Raw genomic sequence first — 23,592 nt, 5'->3', positions numbered from 1 at the left:
CATTTTCCTTATCCAGTCTATCATCAATGGGCATTTGGGTTGGTTCCAAGTCTTTGCTATTATAAATAGTGCTGCAATAAACATATATGTGTATGCATCTTTATAGTAAAATGATTTATAATCCTTTGGGTATATACCCAGTAATGGGATTGCTGGGTCAAACGGGATTTCTGGTTCTAGATCCTTAAGGAATCACCACACTGTCTTCCACAATGGTTGAACTAGTTTACAGCCCCACCAACAGTGTAAAAGCGTTCCTATTTCTCCACAGCCTCGCCAGCACCTGTTGTTTCCTGACTTTTTAATGATTGCCATTCTAACTGGTGTGAGATGATATCTCATTGTGGTTTTGATTTGCATTTCTCTAATGACCAGTGATGATGAGCTTTTTTTTCATGTTTCTTGGCCGCACAAATGTCTTCTTTTGAAAAGTGTCTGTTCATATCCTTTGCCCACTTTCCGATGGACTTGTTTCTTTTCTTGTAAATTTGTTTAAGTTCCTTGTAGATTTTGGATATTGGACCTTTGTCAGATGGGTAGATTGCAAAAATGTTCTCCCATTCTGTAGGTTGCCTGTTCAGTCTGATGACAGTTTCTTTTGCTGTGCAGAAGTTCTTTAGTTTAATTAGATCCCATTTCTCAATTTTGACTTTTGTTGCAATTGCTTTTGGTGTTTTAGTCACCATGACATATTTCTGTTAGTACTTCAAATTCTTCGAATACAGCTTTTCTTCCCTCAATTCTTATTTATTTCCAGTGCAGGCTCCCAAGTACAAAAGGTTTTGGGAGGGGTAAAGAGATCTCGTGCCAGGTACTAGTTCTGGTTGTGGGGATACAGTGAAAACATGGCACGTACACACCATAGAATACTATGCAGCCTTAAAAAAGAATGAGATCATGTCCTTTGCAGGGACATGGATGGAGCTGGAGGCCATTATCCTTAGCAGACTAACACAGGAGGAAACCAAATTATGCATGTTCTCATTTATAAGTGGGAGCTAAACGATGAGAACACATGGACACATAGAGGGGAACAACACACAATGCAGCTTATCACAGGGTGGAGGGTAAGAGGAGGGACAGGATCTGGAAAAATAACTAATGGGTAATACCTCAATGACAAAATAATTTGTACAACAAACCTCCATGACACTAGTTTACCTATGCAACAAACCTGCACGTGTACCCCTGAACTTAAATAAAAGTGAAAAAAAAAAAGTCCCACAGGGATTATTCTTATTCAGCCAGACCCTGTTCTAAGTGCTTTACATATATTAACTTATTTAATCCTCATAACAGCCCTACAAGGTAGGCAATATTATTGTCCCCATTTCATAGATGAATGTTCTCAACTGAGGCACAGACAGGTCAAGAAACTTGCCTAAGCTTGCACAGCTAGTAGGTGGCCCGGGCAAGATTCAAGCCCAGGCAGAATGACCTCAGTCTGTGTCCATCACACAGGGCAGTGAATCCTGATGGTGGCTAAGTGTTAAGAAAAAAATAGAGGATGGTGATACCTTAAGCACCTGGGGGAAAACCACTCCCCATGTGCTGATCACCGAAGGTTATCTAAGAGGCAGCGTTTTTGCTAGAACCTGAAAGACGACCAGGAGCCAGCTACCCAAAGAGTGGGGTAGGGAGCAAGGCCTGGCCTTCCAGACAGGGGAAGCAGGAAATGTGAATAATACGTGATGAAGACAAAGAGGATGTGGCAGGAGCAGTGAGAAGCCACCCGCAGTCGTTAGGCAGAGCAGTGACGTGATCTGAGCTCTTCTCCAGCCTGGGCTGCTGGGTGACGGGTGGATGCGTGACCTGGAACATACAGAGCCCTGGAAGAAGGTTCTGTAGGCAGAGGGTAGGGGCTGACATGGTTTTGGGTGGGGCCGGGTGGCGAAAGATAAGACTGGATGGCCAGGGTGGCCTGATACTCAGGACCTTATAGCCATCAGACAGAATATGGGCTTTTTGTCCCTAAAGCCAGGGAAGCCCTGAACGGATTTGAAACAGAAGTTACGGGATCAGACCTGGGATTTAGGAGAATTGCTCCAGCTGGAGTGGAGAATGCATCTGAGAGAGATAAGATCAGCACCCATTCACAAGGCTACTAGAGACATCCTGGTGAAAGATGATGTGGCCTGAGCGTGCCTGGGGACAGCAGTTGCTCACTCAGCTCCAGGCACTGTTGGGATAAGGGGCTGTCCTCATGACCTTTCAAGAGGTAGTTATGAGGACAGGCTTCGTGATCTGGTGAACGTGAGGAATGAGAGAAAGGAGGGAGGGAAATCTCTATCCCTGTTTCTGGCTTTGGGGAGGAGGAGGGAGCCTGCTGTTTACTAAGAGTGGGAGCCTAGAGGCAGGATTGGCCAGTGAGGCAAGTTCAGTTCAGGACATACAGAAGATGTAAGTGGCCTAGGCAGAAAGCAGTAGGTGTAGATGTGGATACAATTCAACACCTCCTGTAAGGTTGAAAACAAAATATTGGAAGAGAAATATATGTCTGAGTTGGTGGCTCATGCCTATAATCCCAACACTTTGGCCAGGCGGGTGGATCACCTGAGGTGAGGAGTTCAAGACCAGCCTGGCCAACATGGCAAAACCCTGCCTGTACTAAAAAATACTAAAAAATTAGCTGGGCATGGTGGCGGGTGCCTGTAATCCCAGTTACTCAGGAGGCTGAGGCAGAAGAATCGCTTGAACCCAGGAGGGGAGGTTGCAGTGAGACGAGATTGTGCCACTGCACTGCAGCCTGAGTGACAGAGATGGACTCTGTCTCAAAAAAACAAACAAAAAAAAATGTTGTAGGTCTGAACATTTCCTCATTGTCCATTACTAGGTATTGCAGTCAAAACAAATCAGGACTAGAACTAGTCTGCGTGCAAAGAAACAATATTCCCTCTGAGGACCTCAGAACACAAGGAGATGGGCTCCAATTGCATTACCAAAAAATGGGGTTTTGCATTGGAATAAGCCTCACAGACTTTAGAGAGAGGTACCTGAGAATCCCATTCAAACCTGGCTTCAGAGCATCAAGTCTCCAGTCAGCTTGAAATAAGACAGGTAGTTAAGACCAGCCTGGGCAACATGACAAAATCCTGTCTCTACAAAAAATACAAAAATTAGCAGGGCGTGGTGGGGTGTGCCTGTGGTCCCAGTTACTTAGGAGGCTGAGGCAGGAGGATCACTTGAGCCCAGGAGGGGGAGGTTGCAATGAGCCGTGATCACACTACCACACTCCAGCCCGGGTGACAGAGTGAAACTCTGTCTGTATAACAAACAAACAAACACAACACAGGTACTCCTTAACACCAGCGTTCAACTTGTTCTTCAATGCTAACTGTATGCCCAATTCCCTTTCTATTGATTGTGAGGCCTTTTGAACTGATAAAAATTTTTACCAGTGTTGTTTAGAAAACAACACAGGACCTATGACAGTAAAAAGGTAAAATTTTCTGTCAGCTGGAAGATAGGATGGGAGCAATTTCTTTTTATTACAAAGTTTGTAAGTCCTCAGAGCTGACCGGTCTCCTGGAAATGATGTTTCTAGATCTACCAAGTACTAGATCGACCATGGTGGGAGGAAAAGCGGTCTCTCCCCTGAAGAGAGGATGGGTGCAGGTTGGAAATTCTAGAGACGCACGGGTTCTGGAGAAAGATTTTACCCCAGAAACAAGTCGGCTTTTGCTAAGTGGAGGCTCTTGCCAGCATCCCCTTTTATTTTATCACCATGTTTTGACAATTCATGAAAAAAAAAAAAAAAAAAAAAAGAATGTGTCTAGGAGCAAATAGAGCTCCTCAAGCAATGAACATTTAGACATATCCTGTGAATTGACTTATTGTTCTGGGTGGGGAATCTTCCCAGAGTTTGTTTCTCTTTTTTTGGAAAGAGAACGTGTCAGCCCGTTTTCCTCCCCCGGGTCTCTCCCAGTGGAAGTCTCCCTCTCCCAGTCATTGTCGCGAAGCCTTGACAATAGCCCCATGCCTCGGTTATCCTGCAGCAACTTCCATTGAAGAGTTGAGGGGAGATTAAAATTCAATACAATTGGACTAGATCGAGGGGTAAGAGCTGCGCCTTCAGCCAAGGGAGCTGCTGTCTCCGGGCTCTCAGGGTAGGAAAGGGCCTCGCGCGTTGGCTTTGGGTGGGTTTTGTGGGGTAACCAGGGGTCCCCCGCTTGGGGACCTCCGTGCTGGGCATCCCGCACGCTTCGGACGCGCGTAGCCTCATCCGGGAGCGAACTTTGTCTCGCCTGCGGGTGCCGCGGAGAGGGACTGGGAAGCCGAGCCAGCTCTGGGGGCGACTGAGGGCGTCCCCGGCTTTCTACGGGGGCGGGGGCGCGCATTGTTGTCCAGGATCGGGCGGCGCTCGGAGGCCCCGCGGCGGGCAGTGGCCGCGGCGGTGGCGCGCGGTGCCCGCCTTGCACCGGACCTAGCGGCGCGCAGGGGGCTGGCCCGGGGCGCGCGGGGCGCACCATGCGGCGGGCCGGGCGCGGGCGAGGGGCGGGCCGGCGGCGGGGCTCCCTGGCGCCCGGCCAGGCTCGGCGCGAGAGGCGCGAGCTGGCGATGGGCTGACGCCGAGGCCCCGCGGCGGGGGCGGCGGCGGGGACTGGGCGGGGGCGCGCCAGCTGCGGGCGCCAAGGCCGCCTAGTAGGCCAAGGGCCTGCGCCCGGGCGAATGGGACGCCCGTTCCGGGGGACCAGCCGCTTCCAGCCTGAAGTTCCTCGGCTCCCTTGGAAGCGCAAAAAATAAAAGGTAATGTGTCTTTGTTTCCCGGTCGCGGTGGCAGGGAGGCGACTGACGGCAGCCCTTCGCCTTCCGTGTTTTCACATTGGGCCAGGGAAAAGGGACGCGCCGCTGCTGCTTTACTGGGGGCCTGGAATCGTTTATTTCGCGTATGTTACAGTTTTTAAATACAAACCCCACGTGGGGCACATACTGTGCGTTCTTCTGCCACCCTCCCCCCGGCGCACACACATACTTTCCTTAGACACCTCAGTCCCACGCTGTCTGAATCTACCCGGGGAGATAGGAAAGGACATGGCTTTAGGCAGAGCTGGGTGGGCTTTTTTTTAAACCATTTTTTGAGAGTGACAGGGGAGCCCTTTCCTTTGGGTGCAGGACAGGGCGTTTCAGACAAGAGTGGCGGGGGCCGGCAGCCGATTGCCGCTGCCCGGGGCTGCTGAGATGGACTGCTTTTTACGTTCCAAATGGCTGCAGCAAGTTTGATGCAGAGAAAACGGACGCTGGGAAGGGGAGGAGAACAGAAGGGAACCCCCTTTAGTACGTGCTCATTTAAAATTGGCTAAACGCAGTGCTTCTACATTGGAAGCAGCTGCTCAAATGTTGGTGCACGTTGAATTCAGAAAAGATTCCCGGTGCTGCACGGAGAAAGCTGTGTGGGCTGCCTGTGTGTAAGGAGCGACTTGGTGCCTTTTTCTCCAGTATCCTGTTAACAGAGTAAGTGCTCGTAGATTCAGGCGTATTCTGCGAAATTTCCAAGGGATGGCTGTGCTAATAATGGCTCTGGCGGCGGCTTCTTAATAGACATCCTCATTCTGAACGATGCAGCCATGGCAGCCCCCCCGGGAAGTGCAGCTTGCTGAGAAACGAGAACCAATGCCCGCAAAGGACTCCCTGACCCCACCATGAATGGATGCGGCTCTGGCTCCCCTATGAATGGAGCATCCCAATGGAGACGCTGCTACTGCTGTTTCTGGCTTCTTTCAGTTTGAATCCTCACAGATAGCGATGAAAGGGCTTGCTCTGAAAACCTAGATAGGCACATTTCTAAGTCTGAGCCGGTCAGTGGTGACAGCCTGTTCTATTGGGAATACATCTGCCTTGACCTGATTGAGGGTTCAACTGCCAGTACCCCCCTTCCACCTCCACATCCGTAAGTCGTCCTCTTCACCAGCATGACTGATCTGTGGGAAAGCACCGCTCAGACAGCCCGGGACAAACTGCTGACTTCATCCCGGGAAGCCACTGCTGGCCCTAGGGGAAGTCCCTTAGGAACTGGATACAGTAACCTGTCCCTTAGACTTCATGAAACTTCGCTGTGTATGCCATCCTTCAAATGTGCAGCAAAGTGCTTTTGCATGGGGGACAGCAGTTGGGGAGAGGAAGACACATTTCATTGTTTTGTTTTTGGTCTTTAAATTGCATCAAGCCCATTCATAGCATTAAGCCCTATTTCTGTTGAAGTGTGACTTGGACAGGGCCAGAAGACCAAAGCCTGGAATCAACAGAAATCTGGTTTGGTTCTCACAGTGTTGTCTCTTGCAACCTAGAAGGTTAGGAGATGAGCCAATTTGTACATTGTCTTCTGTTAGATCCATTCTGTTGCAAATGAAGTTTGGGTTTATTTAGGATACAGCAGGAATGAGGGCCCTGTGGCAAATAGGTTTGAATCCACTTGGTCCCCAGAAGTTAAATAGCTGCAATTAATTAAATTGGAGGCAGTATTTGGACATGCTTTGCAATCAACATTATATTACCCAGCCAGTGAATACAATGTTGCCTCCAGATAAGTTGGAAAGAAGTAATGACTGGTGTATAAAGTTGTGTGGGTAGAAGGAAAAATTAAATTTTATTCTTTCATTAAAGGGGAATTGTTTTAGTAGGAATAAGGATCAGAAAATCTCTCCACCCTCTTTTGTTCTGACCGAGTGTGATCTGCCGCTGCTGTTGCTGTATTGTTTTTGGCATTTGTCTTGAAGTCATTTGATTAATAAGACTTGATATTTATGGCACAGAGTCTCCTTGTAATTTGTAGACATTGTTATCAAGTCCCCTGATAGCCTGGCAGGTGGCTGGTGTCATTAGCATGATCTTGTCATTTGGGGAAACTGAGACCCCCTTGAGGTTCAGTGAGTTGCTGCTTTCATAATCCATGAGAACAGCATCCCAGATGTGCACAGCGCTCGATGTTATTGTCACAGCAAAGTTATAGCCTGAGGTCAAAGGCAAAGACACCCAGTGATTCTTTGCTTGGTTCTGGAACTTGGGGAAAGAGCTCTGTGGAACAGCAGTTATGCAAGAGTTGCCAAGGAGAGAGCTCCTGAGTTAACCTTAAGGAGTGGATGGAAAAAGTGGAATTGGTTTGTGATGTGAAAGAAAGGGATATGGAAGGTTCAGGAGATCTCACATTGAGGGGACTTGCCAGGCTACCTTTGTCTTTAAGTAAGTGTTAGGTGAGACCAGCATCAAAGATCGTTACTGCCTTTACTGCACAAATATATCACCTGGGTTCACATTGTTTATGCTGGTGTGTGTGTGTGTGTGTTTGCATCCGCATGTGCGTGCAGCATGCTTGTAGTTCAATTCACGTGTCCAGCAAGCCATATACTTACCCCTCATAAGACTTGCGTTTAGCCTGATGCATCACACTGAATGAAAGGATAATGGGCAATGTACAATCTAAAGCTTTGTACTTAGATATTTTTGCATATTTAAAAAAAAGGAACAGTGTACCTTTTGGAGAATTCCTAGTTCAATATGTCAAAATGAGAAATAGACATGCTAACAGTTAACCAGCTTATGAAGTTCTTTTAAACTACTCTCCATAGAGTATTAGAATGTCTGAGTCTGGGGTCAGCAGTGACTTCCATTCATATGTCTTATTTTTTGGATAGCACCTGATATGATAACATTTGTGGCAGAATTTCTCTTGTTTGGTTTATTTGTTGTGAAAAATCTCAGCATCTTAGAAGCAATTTCTGGGACCTCATAAGACAGCAATAGAGTAATGATCTTCTAATGATTCTTCAGTCTAAGCCCTAATTCCTCTTGAGCTAAACTATATTCCTCTTGAGCTAAAATGGGAGCTTTCTTACCTTAACAGGATCAGCAGGTAACTCAGGCCCATGTGCCCTCATGACCTCCCCAGGACACTGCATTTTTATCCGTTCACCCACCTTGCCCATTTCTGATTCTGCACTGTCCGCTTCTCTCTGGAAATGCCATGAAAGGAACAACAACAACAAAAAAGATGTTGGACATCTCTGAAAAGTTAGGCATTGACTAAGAAAAGGAAGTAAAGGGATCATCACATCAGTTGTGGAGGGTATGTAGACATCTGGGGTTTTCCTCCAATAGCAAAATCAGAGTCAGAGAATGTTGGAAAAGTGGCTAGTAAAAATCTCATCTTGTGGGGAAAGGCGTGCTGGATTTTATCTTGAGGTGTTCATTCCAGCCGTAATCAGGCTGGAGTACGTCAGTAGTATTTTCTATTGTTTAGTTTTTGTTTTTCCCAGAACATTTCATCTCCAGAGGTGGTACAATAGCCCTTGGAACTTTGGGCTTCGGAGTCATGATTGCACACAAAGGCCAGACGGTTTCATCCCTCTCTTCTGCAAGAAGTTTTCCGAATCAGCATAAATCCAGCTTATCAAAAATTCCCTCCACAGCAGTTTCATTTTAGTTCCCTAAATCCATCAGCTGCCACTCTTTCTGATGTCCCATGGAATCAGCACGTCCTTCTCTTATAAGGAATGATTCAGACACACCCTTACATTGGAAGTAACCAGCTCTACCGCCAGTGGCATTATTCTAAAAATCCCTATCGCTGTTCCTCCTTACTTTTACAGAAGATGATCAGAGCTGGTGCTACTGTTTAGTACACTGCACTAATGCTTATTTGGGGAGCTAATGAGTGTGAGGGTGTGTTCACTTTTTTTTTGTTTGTTTTTTGTTTTTGTTTTGTTTTGAGATGGAGTCTTGCTCTGTCACCCAGGCTGGAGTGCAGTGGTGCGATCTCGGCTCACTGCAACCCCCACCTCCCTGGTTCAAGCCATTCTCCTGCCTCAGCCTCCTGAGTAGCTGGGATGACAGGCACGTGCCACTATGCCCAGCTAATTTTTGTATTTTTAGTAGAGACAGGATTTCACCATGTTGGCCAGGATGGTCTCGATCTCCTGACCATGTGATCCGCCTGCCTCAGCCTCCCAAAGTGCTGGGATTACAGGCATCAGCCACTGCACCCGGCCTCAGTTCTTAACTATATCAGTGGAAATTGGGCATTTTCTTCCCAAAGATAAACATTTTTCATATTCCACTTGAAGATGGAAATCACTGCTAAGAATAAAAGCCACAATTGTTGGAAAGTAATGGAAGACTATGGGGGATCGGGTTCTGTTCAGTGGCCTTATTAACTGCCAAATAATCAAGAAGAAATGAGTGGTAGTCTCAGTTTGAACCAAATGAGTAACCTCCCTACAGATGTACAAGCATAATTAATTCTAAATCAGAGAAGTTGCTCGTAGGCTCTAGCTTCTTAGGAAGGGCGATCTCTATGCTGTGTGGTATTTTCTGGCTTTTTGTTTTAAAGGTGGAGCTCCGGCCATTCAATGATGCAATACAAGAAAAAACTTACTGTCTGTGGTCAAGAGTGTTGGTACATCCATACTCTTTGCCTCAAACTCCGACTTACATTCACATGTTCCTTTTTGCTCCTGCCTTCTCAGCAATTATCTGCCGATCCATGGCTACTGCATACGTTTTGTTTGCATACACTCACTACATTAACCCGCTGCTCGTGTTGAGCACTCCCCGGACCCTGGTTGTATAAGCAAATCGCTAAGTGAATGTATCAGACCACATTTCAACATGGATCTGTTTAGACTTCAGAAACCTGAAAAACCAGCCAAGCATGGTGACACATGCCTGTGGTCCCAGCTACTCCAGGAGGCTAAAACGGGAGGATTGCTTGAGTCCAGGAATTGAAGGTTGCAGTGAGCTATGATTGCACCATTGCACTCCAGCCTGGGCAACAGAGGGAGACCCTGTCTCTAAAAAATAAAAGGAAAGGATAAAAAGAAAGAAATCTGGAAAACCCCAGTGGTCTAAAGCAGTGTCACTTGTTAAGCCCACCTGTGTCAAAACTTTTCGTAGTCTGTACTGTGGTGTGGCTCCTCTTCCTCAGTTAGCAATACATTACCAACCTTAAAGTCTGGAGTCCTGGTCCTAATGCAGAATCCCAAACCTTTTAATGATATTTTTCACTTCAAATTAGCCAAAACCTCTCCCTGCACATTTGAAGCTATCACTCCACAATTTCCTGTGGGATTAGCCTGTTCTTTGGTGATGCAGCCTTCTTTGCAGAGCTTTTGCCTTTCTTTGTCCTTGCTGTATGGGTAATGCATGGGAAAAAAAGAAAAAACGGCATGTAATGGGGAATTAGATTGATAATGCGTGACAGGGAATGGAAATAATAATCGGCGAGTTGCCGGGCTGTGCCATTCATAACCAGAAACTGCACAATTACGCTCTCGCCACATGCCTGGGAAGAAGTATATAGATGAAGTATATAGATGTGACAAACCCAAACTAGGAAGCCAGACAGTGTGGGTCCTCCAGAGCTAGGCGACATACCTACCAATAGCTGGAGAGTCTAGCTCCGGCTTGCCCATCTCCCTACTCCCACTGGCCAGCCCCTATAAGTATCTGATATTTATTTCTCTGTTGCCCAAAGAGAGAGAGAAGGAGAGAGGGGAGGGTGATGAGGACATGAAGCAGACACTGATGGAGCACAATGGGGAGCAGTGTTCGGCCTTCTCAATCCCCTTTTATTGGGCTGCTTGAGTGTTTTGTAACAGAAGAACTGCAGAGTGACCAGTAGCACAGATGTAGCCTGCAGGTCTTGGCAGGAGGGGAGAACCATGTACAGAAGGCAGTTGTAGCAAGGGCTACTGTTAGCAAGGGCTGCAGCCATGGCTGCAGGGCTGCCCATCACAGTCAATGCCTGGTGCAGTCTACAAACCACGTGCATGTGTGATCTGGGGGTTATCCAGCCAATCAAACATTTTAGAGAAATGGTGCCTTAGGAATCAAAGGGAGTATCTAGATCATTTTTGCAAATAAGGAAGAGCTTACAGGCATTGAGGGACCTCGCCCTGGTCTCAGCTGCTGCACCAAGGCTGGAGTCCCTGCCTCCTGACGTGGATCTGCGTGGTGCAACCTGGTATGGCCAACAGAGAGGGGAGGGGGGCGCCATCTTGCCTTGGGTTTGGTCGTCTAACCAGCTCTGCTACTGCTTATGTGGCCTTGGGTGAATTACTGAGTCTCTCTAAACCTTGGTTGCTTTATTTATAACTGACATTCAGAGTGGCAAACTAGTTAATATCTGTGAAGCACCTACTCTCAAAAAGTATGGGAGACTCTTTTTTCTGAAGAGATGAGATCTTGCTATGTTTCCCAGGCTGGTCTCGAACTCCTGGTCTCAAACGATCCTCCTGCCTTGGCCTCCCCAAGCCCTGGGATTATAGGCATAAGCTACTGCATTTGGCAAGGAGACTTTTCTAAAATAAGAGATTTTGTCTTTGTATTTCTCCCTCTCCAACTTTGCTTAATTATATTACTGGAAGGCTCAATGATGCTAACTTTGCGGGGATGTGATCCCATCAAGGTGCAAGAAGCCAGCTGGCTATGGAAGTGGAGGTGCTGCTCAAATAAATGGTGCATCCTCACTTATAATACTGAAATGAATTTTATAGACATAAAGTAGTATAAGTGGACAAATGTTAGCTCTGATATTTCGTGTTACCTAGCCTTTCAGAAAGGGTTCTGCAGATAAAGTCATGACCCTAGCCATTCTTACCTTGTTGGGAACAGGGAAGGTTTGTGAAGAATGGCAGGTGGCAGGATGTAATTGAGTCTTCTAGCTGTGAACAGGGATTAGGGTCTATCACTGGGAGCAGATGAGAGAGCCCAGGGGCTCTACTACATCTGAGTCTCCAGGGAGTCCTGGAACATTAAGGTAGAGAAGGTCGGTTGGGGGAGGCGAAGGAAGAAAAGACAGATGACTTTGCCTTTGACCCATTGGATTATATCACCAATTTCTAAGAATTTCTAAAATTCTTTAATTTTCAAAAATGATCATAGAAAGCTTTTATCTTGAACAAATTCTAGAAAAGATGTAAGAATTACCAAGATTATGTCAGTGAATGGCAATTGCATCCTTTTCAGAACAAAAAGGGCAACACGATAATCACTCCATAATGTTCTTTGTCTACTGCCCATTTATTGCCGTTAATTGGGAAGATTTTCAACTCCTATTTATTTGTTATACTCCACCCAAGTCATTAATGCAACAAGTTAATGGCAGAAAGAAGCCTAGATCCTGAGTATACGGGATGCCTTTTGGTGTTTTTGTTTTGTTTTGTTTTGTTTTTCTTTTTCTTTTCCATTGCCTCAACCACTCAACCACTGTGAAAATACTGGGATAGTTTTCCTTGTAGTTCGAGAAGTCAAGGTGTCAATTTGCATAATGTTCATCAAAAAAATTTTAAGCATTTAATAACCTTCTAAATGTTAAATAAAGTCAGAATGAGAGATCATCTGTCTTCTGGAGACTGATTAAACAGGCACACACAGACAGCAGAAGAAAAACATTAAGCAAATGTGCAAACAGGGAGAGTATTTATAGAACATTATATCTGCATCCAAGACTAGGATATATTTTCGGTGAGCCCTAAGGGACAGCTTATGGCCGTCTTTTGCCTAGACAGGGTGGAGTGTGTCTGTCATTTGATGGAGAAATTATAAGCTGGTATTTGTTTGTGGTTCCTTCCTTACTTTATTGTGGAAAATATGGCTTTTGTCATCCACAACAATTTAGTTCATTTACCTTCCTGTTCCTAAAGTTGTAAACTAGTCGATAGAGATTCTGTACCATACAGAGATCTGCAACTTCCAAGTGGGAAAGATATCCAAATACTCAGAGAATACAAGAATACTATCCAAAAACACAGTGATTTGTTTCTTGGTTTTTTGTTTTGTTTTGTTTTGGTTTGGTTTTTGTTTGAGACAAAGTCTTGCTCTGTCACCCAGGATGGAGTGCAGGGGTGCAATCTCAACTCCCCACAACCTTCTCCTCCCAGGTTCAAGCAATTCTCCTGCCTTAGCCTCCTGAGTAGCTGGGATTACGGCTGCACACTACTACACCCAGCTAATTTTTTTGTATTTTTAGTAAAGATGGGGTTTCACTATGTTGGCCAGGCTGGTCTTGAACTCCTGACCTCAGGTTATCCGCCTGCCTCAGCCTCCCAAAGTGCTAGGATTATAGCCGTGAGCCACCACGCCTGGCCAGTGCTTAGTTTCTTAAGCAGCTAGATCCTCCTTTGCTTCTTGCCAGTGAAACTGACCATGCTCCTAGAGAACTGACAAAACTCAACTAAAATAGTCCATAAACTGGCTGGGTGCAGTGGCTTATGCCTGTAATCCCAGCACTTTAGGCGACCGAGGCAAGAGGATCACTTGAGGTCAGGAGTTCGAGACCAGCCTGGCCAACACGGCAAAACCCCGTGTTTTATTTTCTCTACAAAAAATAAAAAAATTAGCCATTGTGGTGGCGTGCACCCATAGTCCCAGCTACTCAGGAGACTGAGGTGGGAGGATCGCTTGAGCCCAGAAGGCAGAGGTTGCCGTGAGCCGTGATAGAGTGATAGAGCCACTGCACTCCAGCCTGGGTGACAGTGAGAGTATGTCTCCAAAAAAAAAAAAGAGTCTATAAACTGTAAGTTTTATACTGTGGCTTTTGGTTTTGTGTTGGATGTAGATAAAAGTCAGTATGCGAGTGTTCATTTGTAGGAGAGATGGGGTGGAGGAACTCAAGCACTGTGGCTTGCCCTGCTGGCTGGGCAGTGAGGATGAAGAGAGCACATGGCATCTGCCCTGTGCCTTCCCAGCAGACCTTTCCTGAAGGAGCCTGTCCATCCATCTGGCTTTGAAATGGCTGATTCTGGGTTTGGCTACTTACCAGTGTTCCCTAAATACTATTCCCCAAAGCAGCCTCACTGGGTAGGATTCCAGAGCTTACAAATGCTTTGCTGTTTCTCTTTGTGATTACTGGTCCCACCTGTGGTTTTCTCATTACTCCTCTTCCTCTTCCTCCAAGGCTCAGACCTCATTGTCCCATGATGTGACTCACCATGCCTGCCTCGAGCTTCCTCTTTCTACGTTGCTAGGAGTCAGCTCTTCTGCAGCTAATCTTTCCAATCAAATTTCTCCAATGCCTCGGTCCATACGTTGTCTTCCCACATTCTTTTAGGGTGAGGTGCTGACTGCCATTGTCACAGTTTAGGGGCTTTCTTTCCTGAGTCATTATAAAATCATCACAGCTTATCCTTTGTCTAGCTTCCTATACCCCTGACCACATCCATAGCCCCCACCTCTGCGCCCTGCATTCTTTGTAGACCACAGTCCTTAGCGTGGAAGAAAAAGCCCGTCACAATCTAGAGGTTTCTTGTTTCTTAAACATCTTTTCTTATGTTAACCATCACACACACACACACACACACACACACACACACACACACACACACCCTTGCCTCTCCCCAAGCATATCTGACCTCATCTGGACTTCAGCCTTTGCAATTGCTCCCTTCACATTACCATTCGCCTCCCATCCCTTTCCTGCCTGGGACACACCTACTCATTCTTTACTTGGAGCCTCCAGCGTTCCCTGCTCCTGTTCCTCCAAGCAGGGCCAAGTTCCCCTCCTCTATTCTCCGGAAGCATCCATGCTGGAAGGCAGTTGCAGTTTGATCCTATGGACAGTAGTGACCTGTTCACATGCCTCCCACTGTCGCTTTTTAGGGGTAGGACCGTATCTTCTTTATCGTTGACTGCACAGCACCCAGCGTTATCCCTGGCATTTGGTGGTGCTCAGAAATGTAACTGAGGAACTCATTGTCATGTTGTGATTTCTCCTTTCTTGACTTGTCTGCACAGATCTCTAGGGACTATTTCTTGCTGCAGCCCAGGGCCCCGACCTGCAGTCAGTTTTTCTCTCTGCTAGGCAGCTCTGCCTTGTCTCTCTGCCTGTTTCTATGTCAAAGGGGAAGAGAATAAGGATAGAACTCTCTTTCTCTCTCTCTCTCTGGCCCATTCTCGCTCTTCACTCAGACTGAAATACAATGGTACAATCAAAGCTCACTGCAGCCTCGAACTCCTGAGTTCAAGTGATCCTCCCACCTTGGCCTCCCCAGTACCTGGAACTACAAGCATGCACCACCATGCCCAGCTAATTTTTCTTTTTTTTTTTTTTAAGAGATGGGGGTCTCACTAGATTGCCTTGGCTGCTCTTGAACTCTGACCTCAAGCGATCCTCCCACTTCAGCCTCTCAAAGCTCTGGGATTACAGGTGTGAGCCATCATATACCCAGCCCTCTTTTTTTTTTTTTAGTATAAAAATGCTACCCTGCAAACCCCAGCTGGCAAATGGCAGAAAGTATCTGAGTGCCACAAGTTCATCCATTCATTCATTCAGTCATTCAACACATACCTATTGGTATGCCTTGTACATTCCAGGAATGTGGCAGTGAGAAAAACCAATCAAATCTTGCCCCGGGGAGCTTGCATTCGAAGAGGAAGGGGCAGACAGTCCACATGATCAATAATTAAGTGACAGAGGATGCTAGAAGCTGGCAGTTGCTACAAAGAAAAACAAAGCAGAGGAAGGGAAGTGTGATAAGTTGCTCTTTTAAACGCAGGGGTCTTGTAGACCTTAGGAATGGTGATCATTGAGCAAAGACTGAAATATGTGAGGAGGTGAGCCAAGTGGGTGTCTAGAGGTGGTGAGTGTTCCAAGCAGAGGGCAGAGTTCTTCAAAGGCACTGTGGCAGCAGTGTGGCAGGGAACAGGAGAGGTTGCACCCAGGAGAGGTCACAGAGCCGTGTGGTGCAGAGTGAGGACTGGTGGGAGTCACACGGGCCTTTAAGGCTCTACCCTGGGGGGCAGTGTGGAGCTGGGGAGCCCCTGGTCCCACGGAGGCCATGCAGAAATGGTTTGGGTGCCATGTGGGTGAGATTACAAGGTGGGCAGAGTTAGAAGCACATTTGCAAGAATCCAGACAAGTGATGATGATGATGGTGGTGATGAAAAGCATTCAGGTTCTGGATATTTTGAAGACAGAAACAACAGGATTTTCTGGGGGTTCGAATGTGGGATATGTGATAAAGAGAAGAGTCGGGGATTTGGGGCCAAAAGAGCAGAAAATGGAGATGATAAGGCAGAGCTACCGTTACTTGGGAGGGGAAGCTGTGGTTTGGGGAAAAGTGAGATCAGGAATTCCATCTGGGGCTCGCTGAGCTTGGGATGTTTCACAAGGGACCGAGTGAGGTGTGGAGAGGGCAGTTTTGTGCGTAATTCTCTACCAACCTGGGTCAGGGGACACCACGGTGGAGACACGGAGTTGAAGCTCACCCATGTACAAATGATACTTAAAGCACAAAAGACCGCCAACTCCAGGGTTCAATACTGAGTATGATGACATCTGGGAAAACGTGTAAGCACCAAACTTCAAATAAAAAGAAGAATGGCCAAGCGTGGTGGCTCACACCTGTAATCCCAGCAACTTGGGTGGCTGAGGTGGGAGAATCGCTTGAGGCCAGGAGTTTGAGAGCAGCCTGGGTAACAGTGAGAAGAAGAATGAGGAGGAGGCGGAGAAGGAGGAGGAGAAGGAGGAGGAGAAGGAGGAGGAGGAGGAGGGAGAAGGGAGGAGGAAGGAAGAGGAGGTGCAGCAAAAGAAAGAGAAAGGAGGAGGAGGAAGAAGGAAAGAAAAGAAAGAATTCCTCAATGTGTGAAGAATTCTGTTGAGAAGTGCCGTTGTACAAATTGAACCCTTAATGTCATGCTCCTGATGGTCTGTTTTTGATAACGTGAAAGAAATGTCTCTCTCTTATTTTATTTTATTTACTTGTGGAGAGATGGGGTTTCACCCTGCTGCCCAGGATGGAGTACAGTGGTGCCATCATGGCTCACTGCAGACTCAAACTCCTGGGCGCAAGTGGTTCTCCCAACTCAGTCTACTGAGTGCTTAGGGACTACAGGCACATGCCGCCGTGCCTGGCTAATTTTGTTTTAAGCTTTTTTTTTTTTTTTCCTGGAGAGATGGGGTCTTGCTGTGTTACCTAGGCTGGTTTTGAACTCCAGGCCAAAGCACTGGGATTACAGACGTGAACCACCACACCCGGCTAATTTTTGTATTTTTTTTAGAGATAGGGTCTCACTGTGTTGCCCAGGCTGGTCTCAAACTCTTGGCTTCAAGCAGTCCTCCAGCCTTGGCCTCACAAAGTGCTAACTCTCATATTTAAATAGATTTATTAATATATCATTGACATACAATAGACTATACATATTTAAAATATACTGTTGGATATATCTTGATATATGACTACACCTGGGAAACCATCACCACAATCAGGAATTGTGACTCTGTACTTTTATACTTTTAGTCAATCATTTGTGTGATGCTCAGGGCTAGACACGAGCATCTTTCCTTCCTTTCTTCCTTCCTTCCTTCCTTCCTTCCTTCCTTCCTTCCTTCCTTCCTTCCTTCCTTCCTTCCCTCCCTCCCTCCCTCCCTCCCTCCCTCCCTTCCATCCTTCCTTCCTTCCTTTCTCTCTCTCTCTCTCTCTTTCTGTCTTTTATGATGGAGTCTCTCTCTGTCACCCAGGCTGGAGTACAGTGGCATGATCTCTGCTCACTGCAACCTCTGCCTCCCAGGTTCAAGCGATTCTTCTGCCTCAGCCTCCTGAGTAGCTGGGATTACAGGTGCTCACTGTATTTTTTGTATTTTTAGTAGAGATACTAAGACAAGGTTTTGCCATGTGGGCTAGGCTGGTCTCAAACTCCTGACCTCAGGTGATCCGCACGCCTCAGCCTCCCAAAGTGCTGGAATTACAGGCGTGAGCCACCGTTCTCGGCCTTATTTCCAGGTCTTTTCTGAAGGTTATGCTAAAAATACACTGCACTTTGGTTATCAAAGGGTTTGTTGTGACACGGTGAGCTGCTTGCCACCAGTGTCACTGGTTAAACCAGGAAGGTGCAAAGATCAGGAGCCCAGCCAGCTTTTAATCAGCTCAGATCCAGGCAAAAACATCTTTCTCCTTCCTTCTTTCATGGAAACAGCCCAAACACTAGGCTCCATGTCAGCCTTTTTTTTTTTTTTTTTTGCTACAAGTAGTCAACACAGTAATTACCTCCTGCTGAAAGCTTTGAGAAATTGTTCTGTGTCCAATTAGAATTTTTGATTTGACTAACAGATACAACATAACATCTTTATTTCTGTAACTACTCACTAATGATATGCACCCTGGATATATTTAGACTCTCATTTGCCGGGGCCATTGCATTGTAAGGTGCTACGTTATTGTCTGTGACAGCATTTCCACCAAGAGGCTTGACGAGGACGGGGGTGGGGAGCCTTTTGGGTTTGGGAGTCCTCTCCCTCGCCCTTTCCACCCCTCTCAGGCCTGACCTTCCATACCCAGGCTTACATGGGGAGCAGCTCTAGGACTTGCCCCCTCCTGGGAGCTCCTGACACCAGACCAGGTGTCCAGGGGCAGATCTCCATAAAGTGTCTGAGATAGTTCATGGGGCAGCCAGCCAGTGTCAAAACCTCCCCCAAGAAGAATGGAAGGAGGGATCTGCCAGCACAGCTCATGCAAGAGCAAGAAGTCCCTGCCAGCGACATTCCAGCGGAACCCTTTCCAAAGTCCTTGGTTATGTAAACAGAAAGGCGCGGCCTCCAGCCCAGATGGACTGCCCAGTGTGGGTGTCAAAGTCGCTGTGGAAACTTCCCCCCATGGAAGCACTACGGGTCCCCAGGCTCTCCCTGCAGCTCTGCGTTGGGATGGGGAGGGTTGGGGACTTCTTTTTGACCTCCTGGAGCTGGGACCTCCATGTAGGACTGGTGGTTCTCCAGTTTTGGAGCGTCCCTGTTGCTGTGATGCCACTAGAAGTTTGATCTGATTTAAGGGTGTCGCTGGAGTCAGCTGTCAGCTGGGGTGCTTCCTGCTAATCGTGGCAGGACTTGGCATCTGAGCATGTGGCCCTTGGACTCAGGCACTTAGTATAGGAGTGCTTTGTATCCAACACAGATTTAGCAAAGCGGGTGGCCCGGCAGGCCATACCCACTTCACAGGTGGCCATTTTCCCACTGCGTGTCAAGAGCCATCAAAGACCCCAGGGTGGAATTTGGAAAACTTGCAGACGGTGTAAAATGCTATTTTCTGCTCCACATCTCCCTGGGAGGCAAAGGAGATTACGACTATAGTAATACCCAAAGAAGATTGTTTATCACAAGGAGAGCCCATTCCCCAACTCTTATCTACGTGGCTTCACCCATCACTGAGGGCAGATCCACATTGATTCTGCTTGTCACATAGGTATGTGAATGACAAATAATGCACGTGTTCCTGAGACTGGCTTTGGGGCATGTTTCTACAGAATAGGCAAATTAAAACATATTTCACTGAATGCAAATTAAGTTGTATAATACCTATATTACATAATTGCCCTTGAAATTATAGATATATAAAGACATATGCTATTTAAATATATATTTATTATTCATATAAAATACTTATTGTGTGCCTATTATGGCAGTCACATCATTCTACTTTAATTGCACATTATCGTTTTAGTATCAATAAAATGTTTACAACTGTGCAAACTTACTGTATAAGACCCATAGTTGTAAATAATATTGTGTTTCCTTCCATTGATCACAACATAAGCAAAAATTTTTTTAATTCCATTTAAAACGACAGATTAAACTGGACACTGAAACAAAGTAGGCAAATTCATGTTACCAGAAAATGTTATGAAGGTTCTTGGTTACTGAGCACATGAATTCTTTACCAAAGCAGCAACAGATGCCTGCAACTCTTCTGCACAGAATTACATTTTAAATAGAGGATGTTCGACTGCACGTTAATACGAGAAAAATTGGTAGGATCAAAAAGTAAAAAAATGTGTTTGTGCCTGTCAGTCTGTACTGAAATTTTTGTAAGCCTTCTGAAGCGCTGAGTGAATGTTGTAAAAATTTGTTGCACCAAACCACATGTAATATTGTACCAAGAAAACATCACAAGTAAATGCATCAGCTATCAGAATGAATATATTTTCTTGGAACTCTTTGTTTCTAGCTGTGCCTGTATATCCATGTCTTATACGTCACAACTTATTGGAGAGGGAGGGAAGGGATCTTAGAGTCCATCTGTCCCTGAGTTCTGTAATCCTTTCTACAACTTCCCTTGCTAATGTCTCTGGTCCCTTCCTAACGATTTGCAGTGATAACGGGGCAACCCATTCCATTTTGAACAATGATACTCATTCAAAAGTTCTTCCTTCTATTGAATCCGAATGTATCTTCTGGAATTTCCACTCATTGGTTCTACTTTTTGCCCACCAAAGCAAAGTTAACCCGCCTTCACTTTATACATATCAGATTAGCAAGTCCCCCTGAACCTCCATTCGAGTAAGCCCAGGACAGTCCTAGTTTATACCTGTTCTCTCTATATAATCAATAATAGCCTCCCTTTTGACTCACAAGTATCTGGTATGGCCAGTAGATTGTATGGTCACACTACCACTGGAGCTTTTGATTTGTAGACCACGGATGCAGCTTTTCCTTCAGCCCTGGGAAGTACTGGTTTCTGGACCTTCACCCGGTCTAGTTATCCTTCTTTGGTATTTCTCCTGTTTCTTTCATTTCTTATGTAAAATATGGTACCCACAAGTGAATACAGATTTCCAAAAGTGGTTTAACCACCGTAGGATGCAGGGCACCTCTTAATTCCCTTATTCTGATGCTGTGCTTCTAGCACGTGTGTGAGGAGTAGGACACAAAACCATAAACAATATGACCCCAACTTTTACATTTTGAAGCTTCCATCCGAACCTCTTTGCCATCTGTAAATTTGATATGCACGCCTTCTGTGTCCATTCACCAATCACTGGGGGGAAATACATGGATTGAGGAAGACGAGTTCTACTTTAATATCACTTTGCAGTTTTCCAAGTGCTTGCAGATTTTGCCGTTGCAACCCTCATTTTGCACGACTCCCCTCATTTTGGCCTCATGATGAAATTGACTTGAAAACAGTGCTCAGTGGCTATTTCCTATTTCAAACAATTTAGCCATCCTCACTCAGACGATTGGCTCCCGCTTCTTTGTCTTCATAAAGATGGTGTCCAGCTGTATTTCTCACTACTTCCTCCTCATCCACCACTGTGTCCTTCAGCTCATTGCCTGGGTGACATTTCCAGAACATTCTGTGTTCTCTCCCATTTCATCCCTTCTTACCTCATGTTGCTGTGTTCTGCAGATATCACTCCTTCCCTGGGGTATTGATGGATCCACCAGGTGTGAGTTAAGGTGCCCCCACATCCCCATCCCATAGCATCTTATACTCACCCCTGTAGTCACACTGATCACTCTGCAACTGCCTGTTAACTTGGGTATTTCCTCTATGGGACATAGAAGTTCCTGAAGTATAGGAACAAAATCATATTCATCATTGTATATCGAATAAGATCCCTGGCACAGAATAAAGATGCCATTAGCACTTGAGTGAACACATTGTGGTGAACATTACTACGAATAATTCTTTATTCTATTTCTCTTGTTTCAATGGGGAAAATTCCTGGAAGAGACATGACAGAGCCCAAGGATCTGAACTTTTTGGCTGTTTCCTGGAAGGTGTTAGTGGTCTTCTCATTAAGCTGTAATAATCTACTAATTAAACTATTTTATCTTTCATATAGTAATTCCCATTATAGTTGTTACAATGCCTTCCTGAAATTTACATTAACTTTTTACTTTTGCTTATGGGGCCTTGTGGAGTATAACTTATTTTTTAGAATGATTTTTATGGTAGTCAAATCTATCATTTTTTCCTTTTTGGCTCATTCATTGCTTTTAGGCTTAGAGAAGCATGATAGATAATCATCTACCTGGTTTTAAAATTTAACTTTATAAACCACCTGGGATTTATTTTGGGGAAAGGGTACAGTTCATTTATATTCCTTTCATTTCCCTCTTGATTGAGAAGAGTGAAACAAACAGAAACTGAGTTGTTTTTCGTTTTGGTTTTTTTTTTTTGAGACAGTGTCTTGCTCTGTCGCCCAGGCTGGAATGCAGTGGTGCAATCTCGGCTCACCACAACCTCTGCCTGGTGGGTTCAAGCGATTCTCCTGCCTCAACCTCCCAAGCAGCTGGGACTACAGGAGTGTGCCAACAAGCCCAGCTAATTTTTGTATTTTTGGTAGAGACGGGGTTTCACCATGTTGGCCAGGCTGGTCTCAAACTCCTAACCTCTGATGATCTGTCTGCCTTGGCCTCCCACAGTGCTAGGATTACAGGCGTGAGCCACCACACGCAGCCAGCATCTACATATCTTTAAAGGTTCTTTTATTGTCCTTAGACTATCCTTGTTTTAAATATCAGTGTCATGACTAGGCACAGTGGCTCAGCCTGTAATCTCAGCACTTTGGGAGGCCAAGGTGGACAGATCACCAGAGGTCAGGAGTTTTAGACCAGCCTGGCCAACATGGTAGAACTCTGTCTCTACTAAAAATACAAAAATTAGTGGGGCATCGTGGCTGGTGCCTGTAATCCCAGCTACTCGGGAGGCTGAGGCACGAGAATCACTTGAACCTGGGAGACAGAGGTTGCAGTGAGCTGAGATCGCACCACTGCACTCCAGCCTGGGCGACAGAGCAAGACTCCGTCTCAAAAATAAATAAATTAATTTAAATAAATAAATATCAGCGTCAGCTTTCCTACTCTCTCCCTGTAAACTTGCAGTGCAAGAAAAATGCTGGAAATATTCCTCCTACGTTGTGTGCCCTCCACACTTTGTTCTACTACAATCTAGCCTCCTTTGCAAGTTCTCCAGTACACTCCCCGTGCTCTTCACGTCTCAATCTTCACTTCCTCATTTAATTTTATTTTTATCATGTGATCAAAATTTTCCATTTAAAGTCACCATCCCATACAAACTGTATGTTTTGAGATCCAGAGAGTCAAACTTATCTTTTCTTTTTTTCAGCCTTATCTTTTTTTTAGGCTTTTAAAAACTATTTCTGGGGTCCCCATCTCACTATTCTATTTTTGTTCTTTCTTTTTTTTTTTTTTTTTTTTGAGACAGAGTCTCGCTCTTTTCTTTTTGCCCAGGCTGGAGTGCAGTGGCATGATCTAGGCTCACTGCAACTTCCACCTCCTGGGTTCAAGTGATTCTTCTGCCTCAGCCTCCAAAGTAGCTAGGACTATAGGTATTCACCACCATGCCCGGCTGATTTTTGTATTTTTAATAGAGATGACGTTCCCCTGTTGACTGGGCTGGTCTTGAACTCCTGGCCTCAGCTGATCTGCCCCTCTCCACCTCCCAAAGTGCTGGGATTACAGGTGTGAGTCACTGCATCCAGGCTCCATCTAACTATCCTTTTCTACTCTAAAAATTCCAAGTACAATCATCGAAACAAAAGAAAAGGTAGATATTTGCCTTTCCCTTTGAAAAAAGCCTCTCATTCTACTCCAAACAAACAGACAAACATATAAACAACCTCTGTCACTCATACTGAAGCCAGAGCTCCACGTGGCAGAGAACAGGTGTTATTTTCCATCTTTCCTCACGGTTCCCCCAGGGAACAGTTGGATGTTAGTGAGGTGGGTGTGTGCGTTCTGGCCGCTTCTTGCATGTTCTGTTTCTTTGGGGTTTACACCTCACCCAGCTGCCCTTGCAGAACGTCTGTGTGAACACATGTGCTGTGAACACATGAATAAGAATTACGTGCGTGTGTAAGAACCTG

General features: G+C 45.7%; 1 protein-coding gene across 22 annotated transcripts in view; it reads left to right on the top strand.

Annotated features, from left to right (window-relative positions):
- The window catches only part of FRMD4A (FERM domain containing 4A), a 379,365-nt gene that overhangs the window by 128,385 nt on the left and 227,388 nt on the right, over positions 1-23,592 (top strand). For 5 of the 22 annotated variants that reach the window (XM_077945793.1, XM_077945788.1, XM_077945791.1 and 2 more), the window contains exon 1: positions 4,641-4,746. The exons of 12 other annotated variants lie outside the window; for them this stretch is intronic. The gene's annotated coding sequence lies outside the window, so the exon portion shown is untranslated. Of the gene's footprint in view, positions 1-3,775; positions 4,107-4,640; positions 4,747-23,592 lie in introns of those variants that run through there. 5 more of the 22 variants (XM_077945789.1, XM_077945792.1, XM_077945781.1 and 2 more) reach the window with 2 other exon arrangements.

The sequence above is a fragment of the Macaca mulatta genome, chromosome 9 (assembly GCF_049350105.2).
Source record: "Macaca mulatta isolate MMU2019108-1 chromosome 9, T2T-MMU8v2.0, whole genome shotgun sequence".
NCBI classification, from domain to species: Eukaryota; Metazoa; Chordata; class Mammalia; order Primates; family Cercopithecidae; genus Macaca; species Macaca mulatta.
This window is presented reverse-complemented; position numbering and strand designations above follow the sequence as displayed.